The 7,842-nt window shown below is 38.4% G+C and overlaps 1 non-coding gene across 1 annotated transcript; it reads left to right on the top strand.

The window, feature by feature from the left end:
• The first annotated feature begins 6,689 nt into the window (after positions 1-6,689).
• LOC122025890 lies at positions 6,690-6,795 on the top strand. The gene has a single exon (XR_006123910.1). It is a non-coding gene; the product is annotated as a small nucleolar RNA R71 (small nucleolar RNA).
• Positions 6,796-7,842: the final 1,047 nt, after the last annotated feature.

A 7,842-nucleotide genomic window follows, 5' to 3' on the forward strand; every position in this document is an offset into this window, starting at 1 on the left:
ACCAACAATTTGGTCACTTTGTCATTGGCCTCGCTTCTCTTGACTTGTTCCTCTCTCCATTTGCTCTTCTTGATGAGCTTGCCTTTATAATTTGTTGGAGCTTGAAATTCTTCCATTAGAGAAAACCATTGATCTATCTCCATCATGAAGAAGTTTTCGATTTTTGATTTCCAAGAATCGAAGCTTGTCATTGTAAATAGTGGAGGCACCCTTGTGTTGAATCCGAGTCCATCTTGGAATTCCATCTTGAAGTTGAGCTTTTGAAATCTTTGACTTGTTGACTTTTGTGCTTCAATTTCTTCTTCCTCTAGCTCGTTGCCCTTTCTGGTGATGAGTCCGGTGAAGAGCGACATCGCTCTAATACCACTTGTTGGGTCACTTCGGAGCTAGAGGCGGGGTGAATTGCTTCTCGCGCTTTGTTGATGATGATGTGCAAGGGTAAACTCGATGTAAAGCTTCCTAATGCTAACAAGATGGATTTACTTAGTATCCACCTCAAGAAGAGGTGACTAATCCAATGATTCAACCCTCCTCACACTCTCCACTATGAAACATTCCTTCTCAGAAACAATTTGGAGGCGGAGAAGCCTTGTATAAGCTCACACACAAAGAAATACAATAAGGGAAAATACAAGGTAATACAAAATGAAATCTTACAAGATTATAATCATGAAACCCTAGCTTGCTTCTTCTTCTTGTTTGGGAATGCCTCTTGAGCTTGGAAGTGATGCAACACTTGTCTCCAAGTAGCTTCAAGAATTGGCGAGCTCGATGATGAGAGTGGAGAAGAGGACTGTGAGCACTAGTGAGAACAGTACATGCTAAAGCCTTTTATCAAGCTGATAATGGCTAGTTTTTCAAGATTAATCAATTACCCTAATCAATTAAGCCTTCCAAATCGATTAGGAAGCCTTCTGTTCGCACGAGAACAATCTGTAAGTGATTAAGCATGGATACTTAATCGCTTACCAAACTCTCTATACATTTGTGAAATCCAAGCTTAATCGATTATCGTAATCGATTAAGCATTCGTAATCGATTGCCCTAATCGATTATGAACCTTTATGTGCACTCACGTCAGACTCCTTAATAGATCACCTTAATCGATTAAGGACTTAGTAATCGATTACCCTAATAAATTACCATCCTAAACTTCTTCCATCCAAGTCTAGGGGTCCCTTTCCCAACATCTGATCCACTATGACCTATTGGGACTCCTTATTGCCTAACATCTAGTTAACCTTGACTTGTTGGGACTTCTTTATCAAGTGTCCGATCAATCCTTTGACTCACTTGGACTTTTTTCCTTGTGCTAAGTATCCGGTCAATCCTCTGACCTACTTAGACTTCTAATCACTAGGCGTCTTGTCAACCATGACCCACCTAAATTTCCATATGCCTGGCTTTACACACTAAGACTTTCTCATGACCTAGCCTCACTCACTAGGACTTTCACCTGGCTTCACTCACCAAGATTTTCTTTCTATCTTGCCTCACTCACTAGGTCTTTTCACCTAGCTTCACTCACCAAAATTTTTCAATTGCTTGGCTTCATTCACCAGGACTTCTCATCTACCTAGCTTCACTCACTAGGACTTTTCACACCAAGTGTCCGATCAACACTGACCCATTTGGATTTTCTTCTTCTGCCAATCTTCCCATTGAACTTATCCTTGCCTAACTTTTAGTTAGGACTTCCCTATCAAGTATCTGATCAACCTTGACCTACTTAACTTTTCTTCACATCAAATTGGTCAAACCTAGACCAATCTTCCCAAATAGACAATTACACCAACAATCTCTGTATATTGTTGTTACGATTCTGCAAGTGCATGAATTCGTCGTCAGTAATATATAAGATTGTCGAACCATAGGGACTATTGATTAAGCACTAGAGATGTCACAAAGTAAGTTATCTAGACGGCCGAAAGATGGCTTTGACGCTTATGAACTAACGAGTGTGATTAAAGAGAGGGAAAGAAGGTTGAGACGAAGAGAGAGGAGAGAGAGAGAATTGATCTTGGAGGGAATGAGCTTTGGGAGATGGATTCTAGGATTTCAGTTTCATTGTAATGCTAGGAGATATTACATAGATTGCTTAGTTTCTACCATCTATGTCCATGCTCTTGCAGGAAGTTAAATTGGTCAATATCCCTAAGTATCGAATAGAGACGATTCCCGTGAAATCCTGTAACGGTTAACCCCTGTCACGAGGGTGCCTCGGTAGATCACCGGAATACATGTCTAGTAAATAATAATAATGATAAAGGTAGAGATTTGGTACGGTTTCCTACTTCCTTATGGAGGAATTGCCTCTCCTTTCAAGAGAATATCCTAGGTGTCCGTGAATGGGTTATCCTTGTCACTAGGGCCCCTCGGGTATACGATCTAGAGTACTCTTTCTACGAGAGCAGCAATTCCTAAGGGATTGTTTCTCCTTTTAAGGGAGCATCCTAGAAGTCCGGAAAGGGTCACCCCTGTCACTAGGGCACCTTGGTCAATACACTCTAGGGCATCCTCTTTGCGTGATTAACAATCCTCCATATCAATCAACAAAGCATGTGAAAGAATATAAATATGTCACACACACAATTCATCATGAACAAGGCATTAACAAGTCATTGAATAGAAATATGGCGAATCTACATAGTTCTTACATCTCCATCACATTACAAATACACCCTAATCCTAGAAGAGGATATCTACTCCATTGCGAGGGAAGAACAACCCCAAAACATAAAGTAAAACATACTTACAACCCTTGATGTGAGAAGAAGGGGAAGAAGAGATGCTTGTTGAGCTTTCCGATGTCTTGGGGATGCCTCCTTGCTCTGGAGATGGACGGAACGCCAAGGGATGGCGGTGGATGAAGCTCTAGGATTTCCTCCGAAGGGGAACAAAGTCACGAACCAAAGATGATCCCAAGAATAGGGTTCTTGACCCTTATATAGGTTAGGACATGGGCGCCGCATGGCCCGTGCCACGGTCGTGTGAGATCCGCACGACCAAGTGCATCCTCCCTTCGGGTTGAGTGGCACGGTCGTACGAGATCCGCACGGTCGTGTCTTCCTTCTGTTCTGGCCATGCTGCACGATCGTGCCAATTGGCACGACCATGTGGATCTGGGGCTCGGCTCCTGGGACATGGTCGTGCAGGGTTGCACGGTCGTTTCTTGCTTGGCTTCGATCGTGGGGGGCACGGTCGTGCAAGTTTACACGGCCATGCTCTGATCTTCCTGTGGTTGGCCGCACGGCCATGCAAGAGTTGCACAGTCGTGCACTGCTCCTCTTCTGTTTGACCACACATTCGTGCGAGGTTGCACGACAGTTTTTTCTGGCTCATTCCGGTGCGTCGACAATCGCTGTTTTCTCTCCAAAAGTTGTCCCTGTCAATACAAAAACAAACAAAGAGTAGATATCCGAACAAAAGAGTATATATGATAAGTACATGATAAAAGAGATGATCATGCAAATAATATATACATATAAAGCAAGTGAATGTATCTTAAAACATGCATAAACGATCATAATATTTATGCACATCACACCCCCAGACTTGAACCTTTGCTTGTCCTCAAGCAAAACCCACAATCTAGATTTATGTGTGTAGATGGCATGTAATAATCCCTAATGAATCAATATAAACCTATCATATAGTTTCATTGATGAGCATGATACAAAAAATATTTGAGTGTGGCCTAAGTAGAAGTTCTCCGTGCTTAGTGTGTGATAATGAGCATTTTTATTGGTTATTTTGGCTCTTAGACTTAGCATTTTTACCTTCTCACATGCTTAATTTGGTGTTTATATTATATTTTGTGAGTAGGAATTCATTTTGGACTTAAATGTAAATTTCCTACAATTATGGAATTCAAAATATAAGAAATAATGTCATAATGTAGGAAAATTACAATTAAATCCAAAATAGGTCCCTATTCGTAAATCATTATATAAACACAATATTAAGTATGAGAAAAGAAAGAAAATGTTAAGTACAAGAGCTAAAATAATGCACAAAAATACTCATTATCAGTGTGATAAGTGGCTTAACATTCTCAAGTGTCAATCTCTAAGCCTAGCCAATTTTTCATTTAACCGTGTTCCTCATACTTCCGGCGATAGACACTTACCTTCCACACGCAAGGTTCGTTCCCCTCAAAAATGTTATGCATCTTCTACATAAGGTCTCAAAGGAATAATCAGTATCAAGAGAAACATAATATTCATTTCCCCAGTAACCTAACTCGGTCTCAAAGGGGTGAATTGCTAGTTTTTACTCACGATAACTATTTTTTTATCACTTATTTTTTTCCCTTCTTCTTTTTATTTTTGCAAAGTATCAAACTTGAACAAACTTTCATTTTTTTTTTTAGGATTGATTTTTTCCAAATGAGCTTACATGATCTGAGTTTATCTAGTAACCAAAATGTAGTTGAGAGGTCACCATAGAAGCAAGAGTACTAGTTCGGTTCTATGAATCATGCTATTTTCAAAAATATCTACCATCAAAGTCAAGCATAATGTGAAGAGATCCTAAGACTAGGCCAACATTCAAATTCTTCTAGTAATAACAATGCTCACTTCATGCTACTATGGATAGGAAAATAAAGATCAATAGGCATACTAGCATACCAAATCACATAACATAAATATCTAGACGTGCTAGTATTTTGCATTAAGGAACAAACCATCATAATGTAATGAATGATGCAACTAGGAAAAATTTATTATGCAAAAGAAATAAGCAAAAACTAAACTAAACCAAATGCATCTAATGTATCCTCCCAGACTTAAACTTTTCATTATCCCAATGAAAACTAAAAATAATGTGGAGGAGATTAAAAGTAAGAGAAGTTACCAAATGATGTGTGTCAAATGCCCATGTCATTAACTTCTCCATCATGTAATTGCACTCCTCCTAATCTTTGAGTCCTATAAAAGAAAATTGACAACAAAAATAAGTAGAGGATATATGCTTATTATGAGGAAAGAAATTAAAACAAGAAATAACTAAAGACATAAATAAAATAAGAAAGAACTTGGGTTGCCTCCCAAGAAGCGCTTGTTTAAGGTCATTAGCTCGACCACCTCATTAGATTCAACGAAATCTCGCTCTTGGAGGGGTAAGATATTTCAACACCTCCCTACCAAGGGCTCTTATTATGGAGAGAGCTTTCATCAAAGGAGCTACAGAGTAAAGTATAACTCTCCCCATCTTTGTCTTCTTTAAAGTTCTTTCAAGAGGTCGAAGATGGTTCAGTCTGAGCTTCCAAATATAGGCCCCATGAAAATATGCACACCCAAAAGAAAGACATACCTCTCCCAAGCATGCTATATTAGATAGAACTAGAACCTTATTAAGATGAACTGAGTATGTATCACAAATTGAATCACATCCAACAAAATCTACTATTGGTACATCTATGAAATTTTCCAAAAGATCACAAAAGATACTAACCTTGCTTTGTTGAGAGATACCTGGAAGTTCTAAACATGTGAATGTGACTTCTGAATCTTGTATTGGCTCTAGCTCTGGCTCAAGTGGTGATGCCTCTAAAAGTGGTGATTCTTGGGGCTTTGCTTCTATTTCACAAGTCCCTATACATTGGTCCACAACATGTTCAATCCTTGCAACTCTCATAATCTCAGAAGGTTGTGTGGATAAAGGAGGTGATTCTTGAGATGTTGCTTCCACAACACAGCTCCCTACACTTCCTTTCATAACATCATCATCAACACAAGCATCAAAAAATGAACCAACATCAATATCCTCAGTGGGAGAATCATCTATAGGAGGATCACTAACTTCATTTGCAATTTTAAATTGATCTACCACATCACATTTATCATCTGAAAAATTAATTTCATCATAACACCCTGTAAACTGAGAAGGTAGATCTGAAAACTTGTTATCCACTGTATTATCATCACAATCCTCATCTGAACAGTCCTCATCTTCATATACATCCAGAAATCTACACTCAATCATATTAGTGTCACAGAATTTGCCAAAGTCTTCGTCTCCATTGACCCTCACTAGCCTTTATGGAAAAGGAACCTTTAGTGAAGGTCTTGGGAAAGGTACTTCCTTTTTCTCATATTCCCTTTGAGCTTGCGGAGGAGGTCCAACTTGCTTATCTAGTGTAGGTGTGATCAATCATTGAGGGAAAGGTACTTATGGCCTTTGGGAACTTCCTGGAGTAATGAAATTGAGTTCTTGAGGTCTTCTATTGTTCTTCTCCTCAATTCTAAACAAATCCTTCTTCAGTAGTTCTTCATGATTCTTGCCACTTCTCAACTTAAAATTATTATCATTTACACTAGATCTTGTCTGTGTAGGAGGAAGGTCTTCCTTGAACCATTTTGAAACTATGCTATTAATCTTTTCCCCCAAATGTTTGAACACCTCATTCTGTGACTTGTGAATTTCAACATTCTTGGGTGGTTGAACTGCATTTTGTTTGACAGACTCTCTTACATTTATGGCTTGGACTTCTTGAATTTTTGAGGGAGATTCCATCCAACTTTTGTTCGACCATTCATGGAGGTTCAATGCCACTTGATCAATCAATGTATATGCTTCGTCTACACTCTTGTCCATAAAAGAACCTCTAGCTGATGAATCTAATAAACACTTATCTGAGAAAGAAATTCCCCTATAGAATATGTGCAGGGTTAGCCATTTGTTCTAAACCATGATGAGGGCACTGTCTTTGTCGACTCTTGAATCTGTCCCATGCTCCAAATAATGATTCTCCATATGCCTAAGCAAAATTTGTGATGCAATCCCTCATATAAATTGTTCTACTTGGAGGGAAAAATGATATAGAAATTGCTTCTCCAATTATTTCCAACTTGTGATGCTTTGAGGACGGAGGGAATATAACCAAGTCCTTGCTTTATCCTTGATACTAAAAGGAATTGTCATCAATCGAACTGCGTCTGTTGATACTCCTTCACAATTCACCATATCACAAAGTTCTAGAAATGTCTCAAGATGTAAATAAGGACTTTCTGATATTTCTCCTCCAAATTTGTGACCTTGTATCATAAAAATTAACTCTGGGTCTAGTTGGAAACATTCTACTTCAATATGAGGCTGCACAATGGGAGATAAAAATCTTACAGAAATGGGTGCAGAGAAATCTCTTAAGGACTTGTTTGACATGTTAGTGCTCATGGTATCTAAAAACAATTATGAGAAAAGAACAAAAATGAAGAATTAAAGACAAGAAATAAAATGCTATATGAAAAGCAAGAAAGAAAATGCGGAATTTAAATTGCAACAAAGAAAGTGCATAATGAAAATAAGAAAGAAAATGCAAAGGAAAAAGAAAAATGGCTAGGATAACTTATATGCTAATCAACTAATGTTAATCGAAAACAGTCCCCGACAACGGCGCCAAAAACTTGTTACGATTCCGCAAGTGCACGAATTCGTCATCAGTAATATATAAGATTGTCGAACCACAGGGACTGTTGATTAAGCACTAGAGATTGTTGGTCGCTACTTAGAATTCCATTCTGCTTCCCCTGTATAAAAATTTGTACAAGCGCAGAACTTTCCTAACAACCTATGTGTTCCTCATGAGTTAAACTTGAATTGGAAATGGAACTTAACATTTTTACTTCAAGTTCAACTCATGTGTTCTTCAGTAGTTAAAATTTGGATTGCAAATGATACTTAACATTATTAATCCAAGTTCATCCCATCTTACAGAAGTTGATTAAATATTTATTTCAAGGATTGGCTTCCAAGTTAAATATGGCGAGGCACTCAGCCTTCTTGGGTATGGGATCATCCACCACTTCCTAGACAAAACCTTTCAAAGAAATTAGATAT

This window comes from Zingiber officinale, chromosome 9B, assembly GCF_018446385.1.
Source record: "Zingiber officinale cultivar Zhangliang chromosome 9B, Zo_v1.1, whole genome shotgun sequence".
Lineage (NCBI taxonomy): Eukaryota > Viridiplantae > Streptophyta > Magnoliopsida > Zingiberales > Zingiberaceae > Zingiber > Zingiber officinale.